We start from the raw sequence: 20,592 nt of genomic DNA on the forward strand, positions 1-20,592 counted from the left end.
TGGTCTAATAAGAACTACCCCATCACAACTGGGGGAGAATCACCTGTTTTTCTAACCAGTTTAATTTTAAAAAAAATATTAAGAAATAACATTTTGTTGCATGTTAAGTAATGTATATGAATTATGTTGTATTTTAAAACCATTCGTTTTAAGTATGTTAAGTATGTCTACTTTCTCCCTTTAAAGTTTTTTCCTGTGGTGTCTGATGAATAAAATAATAATAGTAACACATCTATAAGTGCTTTATACATATTATCTCAGTAAATCTGCAAATCAAAGTTAGGCAGTTTTACAGATGAGTAATTATCATTTTACAAATGAGTAAACTGAGGCCCAGGGAAGTTAAGTAATTTCTATATGTTACACAGGTAGTATATGGTGGAATATAAGAGCTCATGCATATGCCCATTTTGTTATACTGCCTCCTAAAAACACAGCTCTTTTTCTCTGGCACTAGTTTGGATCATTATTGACCACAAAAATAAAAATAAAAATAAGGCTGCATTTGTTAATTTTGCCTAATTTTTAATGTGTTGTGGGAAGTAACTAGTAAGTAAATAAAAGTAAGCATTATAAATATAGAACTTTATTGAATAAAATATGGCTTAATTTCAGAATCAAAATTTATTTGTCCAGTATGTATGATTGACAATCAGAAATTCTTTAAGCATTAAAGCAAGCTCCAGAATTCTCAAACTTGTGCATTCTCTTTTTTAATCTGCAAGGCAAGAAATACTAAAAATTAGATTATTCTCAAATAGTTACATTATATTTTATGTTATAACCTTTACTTTATCATTGAGAAAATCTCTCCCTCTCTCTTGCTCTCTCTCTGTCTCAACTGTTTTCTCTTATCATAAACATGACATGCTGTAAGACATGAACAAATGTGTATGTACTTAAGCAAAATAGTTATTTCCTTAACTTGACTCACCAAGGCACCCTGGAGATTAATACTGTTACTGATTTCACAGGTCTCCTGTGCATGTGAATATCCATGAGATTCTATTCAACTGGGGTAACTAAGAAGAAAGAACAATGTTCCTCTATACAAGGTGGGTTTGCATTGTCCCACACATAGCCCGCTGATGGCCGTGGGATGGCAAAGTCATCTTCATTAGACGGAATTTAATAGTGAATCAAAGTTCTTGTGGAGAATAGACTGATCTAAACTTTAGCCTCCCTTGGGTCCTGCTGAAAGATTAGAGGGAAAGAGTAGGGCCTTAGTAAGTTGAATGTATCAGATTGTTTTTCACTAATAGTTCTCTTGTAAAACTCTGAAAACTACCCAGTTTAACCCTTAAAAAAAAGGAGAAAAAAAAAAGAATGCACAGAGGGAGAGAAAAAACTCAGTATACCATGGACATCGATTTCATTGATTTTTGAAATGGCTGCTATCCCTGTAGCAAGCTCCACAGTGTGGAGTATGCACACATGAACAAAATATGTCCATGAAATTAAAACCATTTTCTTGCTACATATAATAGTACACATCAAATCTCACAGTGCTACAGTGCTATAGCTTTATCAAAGAATTTATAAAATGTAATTGCCTTTCCATTTTGCTCTATGATTGGAGATTCTAAGATTCAATCTAAGGGTGCAGTTCTTTGACAAAATCTTTACAAAAATATTCTGAATCCAGGAAGAGTTAACAGTGAAAGAAAGAGGAGGAGCACCACAGGTAAAATGTATCAACCAGCACCTGTACAGCAGGATCAGACATAGTTAACAAGAAAAAAGGAAGGAGAAACAAATGTGTTAGGTGATCTTTAGTCTAAAGAAATCTCTTTTGGGCAACTGGGCATTTTGCTCCTTGCCTTTTATTTCCAACTTCCTTTCAAAGAATTTGTTAAGTGAAAGGAGAGATGATGGCAGCTCGGTATATCAAAGTTCAGTTATCAGTTGGCTTATTCTAGTATCTTTAGTCTTTTGTGGATGCCTTATGATGTGTTATGTGGTAACACTGGGAAGTTAGTCTTATACAAGCGATTGCCACATAAATGTTAAGGAGTCTAAAAAGAAATCACAAAATAGAAATTGTTGCTCTTTCAGGTATAAAGTGGCACTGATAAGAATTAATTTATCGAAAAAGATTTGGTTGGGTAGGTTTCTTTTACCCTTTTGGGGAGTGCAGAGGGGAATGACTTATTTTTCATTGGGGTGAGAAGGAAGGTCCAAGAGAAAGAAAAAGGTGTAATGAAGACTGTTCATCACTAATTCTTTTAGGATTGACCGCAAACATGTTGTCCCAATCAATGACAAAAGTAAATAAAAAGCTTACTATCACTACAAAGAAATGTGCTTCCTTTTAGGTGATTTTTACTTTTAAAAATTCACAGGAACTGTTAAAAATTAAATCTCGCTTTAAAATCAAAGTATACCTTTTGGGGGACAAATGTCATAGTTTTACTAAATCTGGAACACGAAGACTTCAGAAAATATTGAAAAATAGTGTAGTAGTCAGCAGGAGACATCCTCATTGGGATTGTAAAGAGAATTGAATGAAAGTGTTATTTCAGAGTCATGGGCAGAATTAAAGGAACCAGTAAGAGATGGTGAGTCAGCCAGGGACTAGCAATAACAATGACCCATTACCACCTGTAAATCTCCTGGGCAAGTGGAAGAAACAGCGTTTCCAGACCAAGTAAGAGCTCAGCCACCTGACAGAGATATAAAAACAGAGCCAAAACTAGGGACAACAGGGAAAAAATACTTTGAACTTTTTCTCCTCCTGTCTACTTACTTCCTGCTTTGTCTTCAGTGGCCAACCTCATCAGAGCTAGAGGATTCTGCTGTCTTTGAGGATCAGAACTTCCCCTTTTACTGGCCCAGACCACACATCAGAGCAAAGACAGGAAGCAAATTGATAGTGGAGTTTACAAACGCATGACCAACCGAGATACGGAAAGAGAAATCACTGTCTAAAAGAAGAATGAGGAAGCCAAGAAAGCCTGAATCACAGTCCTTGATGCATGAGGAGTCAATTTCTTGTGACTAAGACTTTATTCCTGTTACCTCTGAAATGATGTCTTAATTGTGAAGAATCACAAGTTTAATGTAATTTACCTTTAAGAAAATTGTTTTAGAAAGAAAATGTAAAAAATAAAATAAAATAGATGTGTAAGAAGATCTTTCTTGTGACTTTATCATAACAATAACGGATGTAATCTGTTTTATTCTATTTAACCGCAATATTTTTTTATTTTTATTTTAGTATATCTGTATGAGGTAGCGTCTTTACTTTGCTATATCTATCTGAGGTAGTATGACCTATTTTCCTCAAAATCACTTTCATATATATACCTTATAATGTTTTAACACGAAGCAGCATTGTATATTGATTTTAGTCTGAAATTTAGTTTTAACAGGGAAGAGCACTGCAACAAAATTAATGTTTATGTGAAATGCTTTCTCAGTGAAAGGAAAATACATCATGTATTTAACATTTAAAAGCTGAAAAAGGACTTAATGATCAGGTCTAAAACTTTTATTTTACAAGTGAGGACAAAAATCTAGAGATCGTTGTGGTTTCCTCCATAGTAACACAAGGCTGTTTTTATCAAAGTTAACATGAGAACCCAGAATTCCTGACTTCCCAATCTGTTTTCCCACCTTCCCATGGTATAGTTCCTATTTATATTCCTGTTATATGGTAGAACCTATTTTATTTCAAGGAAACAATACATTCCTTTCTAACACTGCCTGTACAAAAGTGCATTGAAAAGATGTACCTATCACCTTAATATTTTTCAACCAAGATTTGAAGATTATACAGAATAGAAAGCAGCGTCTTTGTGGACTTGCCAGAATCTCTGGGAGCTGCCTGTATTCATTGTCTCTATGTGGACCGTGGGTCTGTCATAAGCCCCATGGCCAAATGTATATTCAGAGTCAGGCTCCTTTGGCCTTAAGTTTTCTCCAATGAACCCAGTTTATTATTTTTGCGGGAACTATACATGAAAGAATTTTACCTTGCCGTATTTTAACTCACAAAAGAAATTGTCAGGGCTCACAGGGAGTTTCCTGGATATAAATCGGTTAATTCGATCTTTGGTTCTATCTTATCCTTTCATTATTACACTCATCCTCTTATTTAATCTGATCATTTGCTATTTCTATTTCCTCTTGAATGTCTGCAATTTTTATCTGTGCTGTCCTGCTTTATTATACTTCCCTGAAGTAAGTAATGACGTAAAAACAGAGGGCCCAACCTTTCCTGCAGGTGTGTGCTTGCTCTGTGCTTACAGATAGGTCACTGAAAGTCCATGCAAATTAGGGCACCTTGCCGAGCTGCAGAATTTTATCTGGAGTAGCAGGTGTGTTGTAGAAGAGAACTGTAAACGACTCAGTTTGAATGATGGCTGTTGATGTTCCTCTATGCTTTATTCTTGTAGTTCACCTAATGGGTCATGTTATTGACATCTGAACTCTACAGAAATGGTCATGGAAACCACTTGTGTCTAATGTTCCACTAGATGGGGCATTGATTTTCGTAGGACAAGAAAATCACCAAGTGTTCTGTCTCCAGTCCTCTCAAAATAAAAATTGCAAATTTTATGAATAAAGTAATTATTCAAGAAACGCAAAAATATGTTATTTAACCTCTGGCAATAAAAGCTTAGGAAAGTGTGTCTTCTACTATAGGAGATTATATAATTAAAACAAATTAATATGTATTAAAACTGGTGGTATTCAGCATGTTTATTTTTAGGAAAAAAAATCTCTGCTATCAGAATATTATATTTTTTAAAAATATCCATTGTAAAGATGGGTATCATTTTATGATATTCTTTCTAGAATATCATAACTTCTTTCTTTTTATAAGGTAAGATGGAAAATCTATGTTTCCCAAATGTTTCTCTGTGGACTAGGGACAATCTATGGCAAAGATTTAACCAGTTTATTTTGAAAAGAGAAAATAATATTAAAGATAAAGTGTGTGTGTGTGTGTGTGTGTGTGTGTACGTGTGTGTGTGTGTGAAAGAGAGAGAGAAAGAGAGAGAGGCAGAGAGAGAGATAGAGAGAGACAGAGAGAGTGGTATTTGTAAAATGCCAGCCTTCTTTTCCTGAGGGAAGACCTACTTTCCTCTGGGATTTTGCCATTCTTATTCATGGAGAGTTAAATGATTTGGGTAATAAATGGTAGCTGATTTTTTTTTTTGAATGTCCTTACTTAACAGAAAGTACTTGGCAAATCCATGTCAGTACTCTTTCCCACTATTTTTTTAAAATTTAAAATTGCTTACTGATCTGTGAAATGTACACATCTAGGAAGGTTCTTATAAGTTCTATGATGCCAAAGCTGGTTGTACAGAGGAGCCAAACACTCAAACTTAGCTGAACTATTCTGATTCTGATTTATCACACTGGTGTTGCCTATTCCCAATGCTGTAGACTAGATGCTGCGGGTCCCTGCCAATCTGAGGATGAATTAGAAATGTTTAATCCTATTAAAACATACTCATACCGTGTTAGATTTTCTTCATTGTTCTCTCTTTGTTCTCATTACTTTTGTTAAATTTCTCCTTACTCCTCCACATGCCCTCTCAGCTGTCTTTTCTACCAAATATTGACGTTGGAATTTTCCAAATGATTCCAAATCAGTACACATTGCTTATATTTATATTATCCAACAGAACAATCCTTAAAAACAATCATATCCTAACCTCTTGCGATAACCTCTAACCTCTTCTGCCAGTGACTGGAGAAATAAAGTCACTGACAGAAGTTATCAACTCAGGGAAGCAGATGGTGTGAGATACAAAAGTGGCTTTACTAATTACTAAGGGAAAAAAAGCACTGGGGCTCCTACACAAAAATTATCTCCAATTTCTCTATTTTGCTGAGAAAAAAAAGATACCCTTGAGCCTTTTATAAATATTCACTTAAATTTACTTATATAAAATTGACACCTGAAGATATAAGTAGCTCTAAGTATGATTTTCCTTGGCTCTACCCATCAGTAAGGGACCATGAGTGTCTGTCTCCTGGAGCCTGAATAGAGGAGTGAAAGCTTTGGATTGGCTTAATTCTTTGGGCTGAAAGTTCTTACAAATAAATTCTATACCCTTCTCTTAGTTCTTGGAGAGCCTACATAGGGCCAGGATTAGATGAGGCAAGTGAGGATGCTCTCATTCTAAGGCCCCTGCAAGTGCAGGGTTGGCACTGGGAGGCCTGGCCCCTTAACCTTTGCCCTCCAGGTTTGCCCCATCTTAGTCTTGGTCCTGAGCCTACACAGTAATGTATTTGAGATTTGATAGCAAAACCCCAAACAACAGCATGGAGTGGGAGTGGGGTGAGATTTATCTCTGCTATACCTAAAGGAAGGGGACAGATGAATTTAGGTGTGCCCGGTGAAGAACGGGAAGACCATCCCTTCTTGTCAATGACAGGGAACATAAAAAGAAGCCACACACTTTTTATAGCTTTTATGCATGTTTCATGATATTTATTCTTATAATATTTTTTCTTTGTAGTCTTAATTGTTAATATGTAAACAAATGGCCTTTTTAAAAATGATTCAAACAGCACCATTTTTGGAAAAAGTGTCTTCCTCAACCCTTCTCTGTCTACCACTGAGAACTGTTAAAGCCATAATCAGCAAACCCCCTTTAGCCTTAAAATCTGTGCACTTTCTGCAGTTCTTTGCTTGAACTAGTACTTCCTTATGAACTCTATTCTTGTGTTAGTCTGTCTCCTGAAAAGCAGACCTAAAATGAGATTAAAGGTACAAGATTTTCTTTGGGACAATGCCTGTGGGAGAGAAATAAAGAAGGAGCAAGAAAAGGCTGGGAGCGTCCTGAGACTGTAATGCCAGTCTGACACGGAGTGATGAAGAGAGAAAAGGTTTGTTGTACAGTCTCAGGATGGGTCAGCGAGGTCAATCCGGAGTCCTCGAGTCAAAATCAGCCATCAAAGTACGAGCTTCACGTCTCCCTGGAGCAGCTTTGTCTTAGTGCTCCTGCCATACTTGGTTTGTACTGAGGGTACCTTATGGGAAACGTGGTCTTGGTGCCAGAACCAGATGGTGTGAGATACCAGCCAAGGCCCTTGGTTAATTCATGTCCCCTACAGGGCACATTCTCATGAACACCACAACCCTAGTTGTGGCTTTTTAATCTTTCGCACCTTTCATACCTCAGAATTACAGCTGGCATCCCTTACTCCCCTAATCAAACATGTGGACCATTCCTCCTGTACTTTCTTTTTAAGAACAAAATAACACCATAAACTTATCAAAGCAAACAAAGCCCAGCAGCTTTCAGGCTCATGCCATTTCACTAGTCCATGCACTCCTCCTCATTTACTGAACCGTGATATCTGGTTATGGTCTTCTTCCCTCTAATTCTTTCCAATATTCAGGTAAATTCAATTCCCGGGCATCTCAGTTCCTCATCCCCATGATCCATGACCTTCTCCTTCACCCCCTCTTCCACACACCCTTCAAAGATCTGCTTAAACAGCGAATTCTCATGGAAGTCTTCTCAGAACCCCAGCTAGATTGGATCCTTCTATCCTACACTTCATAGCATCTGTGCTGCTCATTCGGAGCTCACCAGCAGTTTTGAAAGTACATTGAGCTCTCAGCACAAGTGGATTCCTATCTGTGGAGTTGATCCTTGAACAACAGGGTTTGAACTGAGCAGGATCAATTGGACTGTGGTTGATCCACTTATAAGCGGACCGGCGCAGTTCAAATCCATGTTTTTTCAAGGGTCAACCATGTATGTTTAATCCATGTTATTTGATTATCTTCTCTCTAGACTCTAAGTTCCTTGAGAGCCAGTTAAGTCTGTTTTGCTCTTCCCTTTATCCTCAACACCTACATGATATCTGGAACATAGTAGATATTTAATAGATATTTTGTATATAATTAAATGATTAGTTGACTTAAATAAATGTATAAATGAGTAGGTTTGAATTGAGTTGACTGGTTTTGTTTTGTATTGCTTGCTGTTTATTTTTTATGAATTATTATACACTGGGTTCTCTTTTGTGTTTATTTTATTGGGGGGAATTTAATTATAATTAAGTCTAAGAACTTAAATATAGATTTTCTATTACCACCTCAGGAGATATTTAAACATGGATGGATTTTAAAACACTATTTAAACACTACTTTAATTGATTTTCTATATTTAATTTACATTTTCTATTTGAAGTTAGCTTTTTTAACAGTTTAATTTACATATTAAATCCAAATCCTTAACATTGATTGTCATGTTAGGAATTCTGCTTTGAAGTGAAAGTATTCTGAGATTTATTGTTTTTGGGTTTTCTCCCAGGTTTAATGCTAAAATTATTGTTTTATTCTACTACCTCATTTTAATCTATTTTCTGTTTTAATTTAGTCCAGCATTGCTCCATGTTTTTGGTCTCAGGACCACTTTACACTTTTAAAAAGTACTGATGATCCCAAAGAGCTTTTGTTTAGATGAGTTATAGCTATCTATATTCACAACATTAGACATTAAAACTGAAAACAAATATTTAAAATACTTATTTATTCATTTATTTAAAAACAACAATAAACCCTTTATCAGCTAACATAATTATTTTTAATGAGAATGAGTTATAGTTTCCAAAACAAACAAAAAAATAGTGAGAAGAGAAGCATTACACATTTGCAAATTTTTTAATAAAAAGTATCTGTTTCAAGAGACTAGCTTGGTGGTTACCAGGGAGAAATGGGAGGTGTTGGTCAAAGAGTACAAACTTCCATTTATAACATAAATAAATTCTGGAGATCTAATGTATAACATAGTGATTATAATTAATAATACTATACTATATACTTGAAAGTTGCTGAAAGAAAAGATCTTAAATGTTCTCAACACAAAAAAGGTAGTTACATGACATGATGCAAGTATGGGCTAACACTATGGTGATCGAATCAACATGTTGCGCACCTTAAACTTATACAATGTTATATGTCAATTATATCTCAGTAAAGCTAGGGGAATTTTTTTTTAATTGAAAACACCTGTTTCCAAACGTCAAGGAAAATGAGGAATAAGCATTATCAAAAATATAGAAGCTATTTTTAGAAAGGTAATCCATCTGCCATCGTAATCTTAAGGTTAGTTTGTCCTCACTTCTATCTTATCTCACACAGAAATAATAAGTCAGAAAAAAATTCATCAGCCATATACTTACCAAACATCCAGATGGTCCTACATTTCTTAAAATGTTACCCCTATTCTTGTGCAATTGTCCTATGAGATTATTATGCCTAAAATCTTCATTCTTTTTCTTCTACATATAACTAACAGTGCAATTCTTATTCTTCATTGAGGTATGAAGATCTGTGGACTTTTGATTTGACTTTCAGGTTATGCCATTGTATGAGCAATTTTTTATAGATCATTAAATATAATTAGAGATTACATTAAACAGTGCAAGATATGTACTGAAGATACATTTTTTTAAGTAAGCAAAAATAAGAAAAGTTTAAAACCCACTTTAATTGTCATGAATATACTTTCAAAAAAGCTTTTTCAATACTTTCTTAACAAAGCATTCAAGTTGCCAATAATTTGCAAATAATCTGAAGCTCATCATGGTTATGAAATACAAAATTTCATTACATGTAATAATTTTAATTTCTTAATTATTTTATTTATAAAATTATTTTGTAGTCCCTATATATTTAAAGAAAGATGCTCACAATATATTATTGAGCCAAAAAAAAAAAAGGCAAGTCATAGAATAGTATAATTAGTGTTATCTCATTCAGGATTTTTAGAAACCTATATATATGTATGATTATAAATTTATGGAAGAAAAATGGAAGAACATATGTTAAATTATTGACACAATTTATAGTCCTAGTAAGAAGGACATGGGCCTGTGTTTTATACACTTCTATATTATTTTGAATTTGCCACTAATAAATCCTATTTTATATATTTTTAAAATACATTTGATTGTCATAAATAAAGTTTCTACTTTTGCTTTGGCTAAATATTTATATTAGTATATACATGTGTGGGTTCCAGGCCTGGCGGGTCCCAGGTCTGGTTGTGATCCAGGCTCGCAGCTAGGAATAGGACCCCGGATTTAGAATGTCACATTAGTGCAGTAGGATGCCTGTGCCTAAAATATGTAACCAGAATTCAGCTTATTGTATCACACATGTGTGGCTGAATGCCACTATTGTACTCTGATCTATGTGGATCCATGTGGTCCCCCTGGGGAGCAGAAGGGGAGCACAAGACGGGGAGCAGAAGAAGAGCAGAAGCAGAAGCGCGCTCCCCACAATAAAGTTGGTTCCTGCCGTTTCATTCTCATGTTGGCCTCTTGTGCATTCTTCCAACTGAGCATCTCACCACCAAAACCTTCTTTTCTCGATCAGCTCAGCACTGACATGTCTATAAGCATATACATAATTTTTATATATTAGAACATTAGTAAATATTAGTAAATATTTTTGTTTAGTAAGAAAGTTTTCTTTTTAAAACATTAGAGTCATAATTTTAGGATTTTTCTGGATTTTTAAATGATCACAGTAGCATAGGTACTAAAGCTATAAGACAATGAATCAAGAATAACCACTAGAGACAGCCTGTATATTTCTCTTAATAAAAAATCCTAGTATGAAATAATATTTTGTGGTTCTCTGAAAATTGAAGAAAAAATCTAGTTGCAGAATTTTCAGTTTTATAAGTGTTTTAGTCAATTGCATTTTCCAGATTTCTTATTGAGGTAAATCAACATTTTGCTCTGCTTTTATTTCTAAGTGCTCGTTTTCTAATATTTTGCCCTAAGCATGAAGAGGAAACAGAGAGACTTTATGTCTAGTGCCAATTTGTTCTAAGAAATGAACCTAATTGTCACAAATATCATAAAGCAACTCAAATTACCAATGGCTTTCACCACACATCCAAGCATGTTTATTATGTATGCAGTTTGTTCTTTTTTCTTTTTAACAACTCTCACCTTTATTATCCCATACACTGTTTTCTTAACTTTTTTAGTTTACCTTGAAAAAATTATTGTGTAAAAAGCAAGGTGACTTATTTAGCTTAGAATAATATTCTCAAGATCCATTCACATTGTCACAAATAACAATTCTTCGTATTTTCTTGTGACTGAGTAATATTCCATTGTATATATGTACCACATCTGAAACAAGTCAGATGGAAAAAATTGAGAACCATATGATTTCACTCATATGTGGGATATAAAACTGAAAGCTTTTGATTTCACTTATATGTGAAATACAAAACTGAACAAAACAAACAAAAACTCATAGACACAGACAATCGTTTAGTGGTTACCACAGGGAAAGGGGGGGTACATAGAAAAGGTAAAGGATGTCATATGTATGTTGACAGGAGATCTGACTTTGGGTGGTGAACACACAACGCAACATACAGATGATGTATTATAGAATTGTACATCTGAAACCTATATAATTTTATTAACCAATGTCACCCTAATAAATTTAATTTTTTAAAAAAGCAAGGTAAAATGGTTGGCAGATCACGTTAAACAGGACAAAGCAGCATCTCACGGAAAATCTTTAACCTGAACAAAGTCAATCTGCATTGACCTGCAAGGAGAGAGAGTCAACATTTCTGATACAAGAAATCTAGCAGGTGACAAGAACCAAGAACAATTAGAAATATCACAGAGAAAAAGCACACACTTATCTGTAACTATCTTTTCAAAGAAGAGTTAGAACTCCAAAGAAAGCTCTGTCTTTTAAATTGGGCTAGATTTTGAGGGGTGGGCTCATGGGAGTATTACTAATCCTCTAACTCATAATAGCAGACCTCAATGGATTAGCCTTCCACACTACATGGCTCTGACTCAGCAAAGTAAATTTATTACTGCATTTCAGGCTAATTAAAAGAAGTTTGCAGTAGCAATTTTACTTAAATTCTAGCTAACCTAAAGTAAAAGGAAATAATAATATGCCATTTGTCTTACCTACTGAGCAGAAATCAAGACTAATCTTAGATTTGTCATAGTGCTCAGTACATTGATTATGCTCCTCAAAGCCAAATGATAAACATCCTTTAAATTATTTCACACAAGAAATATTGTTCACATATACCAGATTTCACTGAAAAGAAGCAAGGCATTTTTTTCTTTTTTCTTCATATTTAAATCAATAAATATTTACTAAATATACAGAACACTCTGCTAAATGCTGTATTTAGGTTAAAGGTAGAAAATATGGTTTTTCATTTTATCTTTTAAATATTTTTATCATGAATATTTTTGTCAGTTAAATATAGCTTAGGTTATTTTTTAAAACTATTTGTCTTGCAAATAGTCTCATATAAAAAGAAAATACACTCTTCTTTTAATTGATCTAATGAAAACCAGTGATATCTTCACTCTTCTCTTACATAAAAAAAAAAAAAAGCCAATTTTTTTTTTCCATTCATGGGAAAAATACACTCCTTCTATTTTGGAGATATTCATTCATATCATTTTCTAGTTGGTAAAATTCCAATTTTAAAGATTTGACTTCTCAAAATCAGAAATAAATTTACTAAATGATACCTTGCTGTCTATTTCCTTCTGAGAGTATATTAGTAAAAGTTCCATCAGAAAAATAGCTAAGAAAGCAGAAGTGCTCTAGATATTTCAATAGGCAAACAGTTAATTCTTAGAAAAATGGTTCAGAGGCTGCTGCAAAATCTCTTATCTACAGAAGCACACACATCTGCCTGCTACTGCCAGAGGAAGAAAAACATGACTTCCACTTCTCTTCCACCTTCACCTTGCAGATCTCATCTGAATGCGTCCCTAGCAAATTCTAACCCAGAATATGGCTTCCAGGGATTCTGGGAATGTAATTTCCATGTGTCCTGCCACCCTCTCCTAAAGGAGAACACAGAAGGGGGGAAATTATGCTAAATTGCTAACAGATAATGTGTAGCGAGAAAGTAGGATTGAATCAAATTCTGTCCCTGTAGTATTGACCAAAGAGATTTAAGCTGTGGTGTAATAACTCATCTTTACTGAAGTGAATGATAGTTATAAAATAATTCACTCTCAGATATTCATTTAGGGGATTTTGATCTTTGATCTACTTTTATTTCTTTGACCACTTGGATAAATTTCATAAATACTTCCTAAATACTAATTTTGATGATTTAATAGATTTTTTTGAAACATATATTAAATTATTACATATCTATATCTACATTACTATGTATCTTGCCTAGGTGCAAGGCATTGTGCTGAAAGTCACTGAAAGGGCTATAAAGATGGCCTCTGCCTTTCAAGTGTTCACAATTATTGGGAAACAAGATAAAATATAATCAATATAATTCAAGGCAGATTGTGTACAACTAAGAAGGGGTAAAGGAAGAATTAGAGTAGGAGAGTATCCTATGAGGTGCTGAATGACTGAAGAAAGCCGTGGGGAGGAAATGCTTTTTGAGATGTAAGGGTTCTCACAGATACAAATGAAGTGAGGGGTATGCCAACGCAAAAGGCTAAAATGAGCAAAGTGAAGAGGTTGAACAAATTGCTATAATTATACGACACAAAAACCACAAACTCAGATTCCTACAGGGGCCAGCAGTAATAGAAATGAAGCAGCCCATGTGGGGAATGTGGCCAAGAAAAGAACACACAAGCTATCTAAGGAGGCGTCCCTGGTGAGAACATTAGTCCAGTGATATCAGTGCTCTCAATTGTTTAAAAGAAGGTGAAAATCCATATTCTAAGGTAAAACTCCATTTTAAATTGATAGCACCTAATTAAAACAAAACCCCCCAAAACTAAAGCATAAATCAAATAAAACACATCTATAGCTCATAACTGGCCCAATGACCATCCATTTGCAACCTCTGGGTCAGAGGCCCTCTAAGATTACATCTAAGGAATTCTGATTTTAATAATGAATCCCATTCTTGTTGAATAATATATATTTATATTTTAAATTTATGCATATTAAGCATCACCTCAGAAATTTTCTTCCTATCAATTGTGTGTCTTTTATTCTCTTCATAAGTCATTGTAGAGCTTTCAAGACTTTCATTTGCAAGAAGCCTAGTGTAAAGAAGGGAAGTGACAAGAAGGGGAAAACAGAAAGAAAAGACCAGTGTAGCTAATATTTATCAATCTCTGAGCATTAAAGATTGTCCATTTTATTATTTTTACTAACTTGGGAGAGAATAACAAAAAAATTTTGTAGTAGAGGAAATGTTGACTTTTCTAGAATAATAACTATTAGCTATCTTAGCAGAATAGTATACTGAACACGTGTGATTATTTAAAATCCAGTCTACTGTAATGTATAAAATGTCCCCTTACATCTGTGAATACTCTTTATTTTCTCAAAATTGCTTACCAACTAACTTCTGAAAAACTGTGCGATCGTACCCTTTAGCATAATAAGAAAAATGGTAACAGGGCACATGTCAAGAAGTAAAACAAATGCCTAAAAAGTAGCCTCGGTGCTATCTTTCTTTACAAGCGTTTTTAAATTGAGTCGAAATGCTCCACCAGTGAAAAATATTAGATTTATTTTTTAAGAAACTTAACAAAAGAAGTAAATAATAACATACACCATTACATAAAGAAAGTTCCTATTTTCATTCAAAAGGGGCGATGTTAATACTGAATTATCTATGTTAATATTTCTGGATCACATAAGTCTTATACATGTGATCTGTTACCTGGGAAAATCATATTTATCTGAGTTTTGAGGTAGGATAAAGCTCTTCACAAGAATCTCCCTTGATAGTGTCACTATGTGTACTCTTGGAAACATTTCAAACTAGAAACTTGGATAGATATTTGAATTGAGCTTTTCCCAATAGTGGTGCTTTTTCAATAACATAGGAGAGTACCTAATGGAATATAATGAAAAAGATCAACAATAAAATCGACAATTTTAGAAAAGGAAAAAAATCCACCTGACAATGTTTTCTTTGCTTACGAGTTACAGCTCCACAGAACAAGCACTATAGAGTGTATGTAAGTGTACATACTTTCAGTTTCAGAACAAAGAATAAAAATCTAAAAAGGTAAAAATGAAAATGTGTGCTTTTCTGCTGCAATGTAGCTGAGAGTTATAAAGGCCCTGTGAACAATATTAAGTTTGCGGTGGCACAATCACATCACGAAAGATTTACCTTCACTCTGCAAACTCAATATAGGGCAATAACAGTCTATTACTAGCAGAGCAATACAACATCAAAGGAATGTTTAAAAGAACTAGACAGAACCTTTAAATCAACACAATTGAGTTATCTTTCCCCAAAGGAAGCACCATGGGAGAGCTCATAGCAGGGTTTTTCAAGAGGTATTACTAGTTTACCATAAGTTATATTTAATACACTTTTTAAATGTGGTTTGTAATCTCTCTCCACTTTTTAAAACACAGAGCAATAAATTAAAAGAGAAACAGTCCCCAAAGAGCAAAAGATTGGTAGAAAAAAAATGATAATAGTTTTATTCTTTGAAGCTAACCTATCAAATAATTCTTCCACAGCCGAAAACCCTGTATTGAATATTTTCTTTCCCAATTTTAATAAAATCCTTCAAATCTGAGCCTAGAAGAATAATAGTAAATTTTTACTATTTATGTTTATAAAATTAGTATTCAAATTCTATTAAAACTAGGAACATTCATCATAACACTTTAGTAAAATATTAAAATTCTCTTTAGAATCTCTAATAGAGAAGTAAGCAATTTTATTCTGCCTTTTTATGACTAAAATTAACATTTGAGAGGATGAGTTTCCTATCCAGGTCATGTCAGAAATAGCAGCAGAATTTATTGTGGAGTCGTACTGTTCATTGTTGTCAGTTCTTACACTAGCATTTTATTATTTCCCCATCCATTCCTATTTTTAATTTTTATAACAGTGTGTTTAGTTTAATAAAGTATTGATATAAGACATTACTTTTCTACATTTAAAAGGTGTTACTTTTCCACAGTTGTTGTTGTAAATTTTAGTCTAAACCCATTCATTTGTTTCCCATGAAGATAAATGGAACTAATGAGTGTTACCAAAACTTTTCATCATCTATTAATGTCTGACATTTGCATACATAAAGTTGTAAATTTTTATATCTGGTGCTAATAGAACTATGATACCTTTTTTGTCTTTTGTTTGGCTTATGTTAAACATGATTTATACAAGAGATATTTATGCAAAAAGGTTTTAAATTCTAAACAATTTGAATCTATAATGGCTTTTCAGTACATGAATTTTTTTTAGTGCTAAAACACACCCACAACAGGTGCATGAAACTGCCTGTAACACATGGCCTATGGGGGAAGTACTAGGGTTTGTCCCTTTTGATATATAATGGTTTTATTGGTGTCACACTATAAGATTTTATAATAAATCAGACTGTATATGGATTTTTACTTATGTATCTGGTGTTAGGAAATATTTAATTCATGTTTATAATGCTTTTAATTTTATAACCAGCTTTCTAAATTTCTTTACAATTGGCCTTTATGACAAGCTATTTCATTTGAAATTGCCTATTACCAGATAATCTTTTTCAAATATTTGAATTGTATTAATTGTTTTTCTTTTTTTAAAGCATGTTATTTTAAGTCCATCCAACTTCTTCATACTAATATTAAAACTTAAAGACAAAATTCTGATTCATACTTGTTATACTCTTGCCTGGGCAGTAGAAAACTAATTTCATTAGTTATATACTCTTGGTAAGTTATTCTGGAGTTCCTTTAATGTGAAATAATTGCTGTGAATGTGATAGAATTTTTATATTTTTTATTGATGTGATTAGAATATGTGTTCCAAACACATTTATCAGGGTTAGCTTGTTTGTGATTATCAGACTTGGTCCATTCAAATCACAACTAAGAATTCTCATTTTTTCCTCTATCCATTCAACTTACATTAATTCTATCACTAAGATCTAAAGTTCAATAAGAAGTGTCATATCACAGGCAGTTCTAATGTAATAAAAAAACCACACTGATGTTTGCTCACTACCTGATGTCAGCACAGTGGTTAAAAGAATAAATACTCTGGAGCCAAATCTGACTTTGAAATTCTGCTCGAATAGTTAATAGTTGTATGGCTGTGCCTCAGTTACTCTTCTGTGAAATGAGACAATAATATTTATAGGTTGCTATAAGGATTAAATCAGATGTTTACAAAGGCTAGCACTACGTCATATAGTATATACTCAAAAAATATTAGCTATTTTTATTGTCAAAATGTATTCAGAAATGTTCTGATGCCTTCCAATTAGTGTCATGAGTATTATAAAATTTTACACAACCATGGAACCCACTCACTGATAAAACAAAATAAGAATGTTGACTTATGTAAAGATTATAGAACCAACACCTGTTGCCTAACAGTACTGGAACTTGTCCCAAATATCAGTGAATGAGTAACTACCTTAAACAGCTATCACAGTCATAAGGCAGTTGGTTCTACAGTCTAGACCTGTTTAAGAATTGAACCAAGTCACCTGCTGACAATAATAGCCATTTAGAGGAGAGATATAAAATTTAATGTTAGTGATTATCTGTTATAATATAACATCACATGCATATTGTCTTCCAAGTTTGCTTGAAGGACATTTTAGCAATGATACTTGGGTGTATTTCAGTTATTAAGGGTTAAGCAAGGGTTAAATCTTGCTTGTAAAAAAACTACAACTCAGTACTTTTAATTAAGGTAGAAAAAATTGTATGACTATTGTCAAAAAGAAACAAAAGATGGCTTACCAGAAATTTCTTAAAAACTAAACAGATCATACTCTTTCAACAGTGAAGCTTGAAATGAAAATTTACTAAATATCTTATGAAGGTTTTATTCATTTTCTCTCAACATTTGATATTGATTGACCAACTTTATGCTTGAGTTTTATTTGAGAATATTACTGCTTCTGAACAAGTGTGTCTCTTTTTTTGTCCTTAACTACTTCCTATGAAGTGGCAGAAGTAGACCATCCTTTCACTATTTTGAAGTGGACTGCCTTAACTATCTTAGAAGACACTCTTCCCTCCTAAAACAATTCTATGAGTGACACAGAAATAGATGAAAGTTAACACTATCTTGGTAGGTACATTCATAGTTCATTTCATATGTATTTCTTTCTTTTATTTGTAATTAAATGTATTTAATTGGGCTTACTCTGAGTCTACTATTTTCCTTCAAATTCTCTGTTGACAATTTATGTTTTCCACTTTCCTCCCTATTCCTCAGTACTTGATACAGTGCTCTTCAGAAGCACTTAATTGTGGCTTATAGTATGTGCTCAAAAATATAACAAAAGGTTTGTCTAAGATCCATTATAAGATCAAGATGGTCTTAATGGCCTAAATGGTTCAATTTTCTTGTTCTTCCTATTCTCCTCCTCCTCCTCCTCTTTCATTATTATTGTTGTTATTATTTTAATAGGAATCAAAAACTTTAACTAAAAAATTGATTCTACTTTGGCATATTTTCAGATGTTGCACAGCAAATATGAATAAGTAAATCAATGAATTAATGCATGAGGATACATAGAAGAAGTCCAGCATCCTTCAACAAATCACAGCCAATTAATGAAAACTAAGAATTTCCTGTCATTAACATTAATGGTCTTTGTAACTTTATCAAATACAAAACAAAATGTAAATATTACATTACTTTAGATCTCAATGGTAGTTGATAAGCAGGGTAACGTTCCCATTTATTCCCAACCTAGAGACTATATTGCTCATAAAACAAGTTCAAAGACCTTATGTTTCAGTGTAATGTGGCTAATGGCTTCAAATAACCGATTCTGGGTCTACTAGTCATGGGTCTGAGAGATATCTGGGATTCTGGGAATTAATGCTAGGAATTAATCCCACCTAAACCCCCAAAATTACTCAAGATTTACCTAATCTCTTAATGTAATTTGTGTGAGATGCCAAGATTTTTCAAATTAGGGGCTGATTAATGAATAGCAGACTATTCTTATTGCCAATATATCATATGATATATTATTCTACTTACCACTCATGTTTTATCTACTCTCTTCTCATGCTACCCCTCATAACAAAATTTTAGGCCTCCTTCAATATCTGGCTAAAGTATCATCTCTTTTCTCAGTTTTTTTCAGGACTGATTTCAAAACCTTACTGTTCTCATGCCCATCACCTCCCTCATTAGTTCAGCCACTGTTTTATTCAACAAATATTTTTTGAGCATCTGTTATGAACCAGGCACTCTTCTTTGTACTTGCTCTGAGCCAAACAGATAAAAACTTCTGCCCTTGTAATGCCTAATTTCTAATGGGATAATAATTAATTATTCTTTCAATATTCTTATGTTACCTTATTATTGCATTATTCACATTTATTGTAGATAGTTATTTATGTGTCTCACTGGACCACATTTAGAAGTAATGACACTCTCATCACAGGATTATTTCTTTATAATTAAATAATTTAAATTGTTTCTTTATAATTTTTATCACCAGTACTCAGCTCATTGCCTGCAACCATGACATATGGGAAGAGGTAAAACATACTTTACAGTTTGGAAGCACCTTATTAAATTTGAATTTGCTCAATATTTATGTTTTGGTTATGTATTGTTGCTTAAGAAGCTAGCCTAAAGCTTAGTCAATTAAAACAATACTTTTATTAGCTCACGATATTGTAGATTAGAAATTTGGCTTCAGATACAGCTATGGTGGCTGGAGGATGCCTTTTTCATTCACATTTTTGGTACTTTGTAGCAACTTTCTCCCTCTCCGTCTACCTCTCTTTCTTTCTCTTTACATAGGTTCTCATCCTTCAGGGCTTCTCCATGAGGTATGGGATCCCACAGCCTGGTTATCTCAGGACAGTTACACTTTCTACATGGTGGATGGTTTCTAAGAGGCAGAAAGCAGAAACTGCCAGGCCAGGGAAGGGCTATACCAGAAAATGGCAGTGCATCGTTTCTACCACATTCTAATCACCAAAGCAGTCAGGAAGACTACCCAGACTTAAAGAGATAGAGAAATAGACACCAGTTCTTGATAGTGGAATCTCAAGTAGTACAGAAAGGCAAAGGAATAATTTATGATAGCTGTCTAAAATATCTAATTAGCCATAAATGTATTTAGGAGAAGATCGGCGATAAAGTAAAGTTTAAACTGTTATTGGGGAAAAAAAAACCCAACCTGCTTCTATTTCAAGGGTTTTATTTTAAAATGCTAAATGAGTAGGGATTAAAAATATTGAGCAAACAAGAATTCTAAAAACTTCTATTATCAATATTTTAATGTAACATACATCAAAGTTATTAAAGGGGATTTACTATTTTTGAAATTCAAAATCTTTGACATCTAAATTATGTTTTCTCTAAAACTTACACAATTTTGAGTTATTTGTCAGATATGTGTTTCTCATTAATGTTTAAAATAACTGTACAGTTTTTACTCAAGATTATAGTTGATTCTTGGGCTAATTCAAGAAGTTTCTCAAATTAATCTCAACAGAAATAAGAAGCCCAAGTACATGTCACCTCATTTTCAAGACTCCTTTCAAAGAACTCTTTTTCATATAATATGCCCTGATTTTTTTTCCAGTGACTTACAGTCTATTGGGAGAACTCAACTATTTATTAAAGGAAAACTGTCCATATAGTAGAAAGCCAAATA

This window comes from Pteropus medius, unplaced genomic scaffold, assembly GCF_902729225.1.
Source record: "Pteropus medius unplaced genomic scaffold, Ma_sr-lr_union100, whole genome shotgun sequence".
Classification (NCBI taxonomy): domain Eukaryota; kingdom Metazoa; phylum Chordata; class Mammalia; order Chiroptera; family Pteropodidae; genus Pteropus; species Pteropus medius.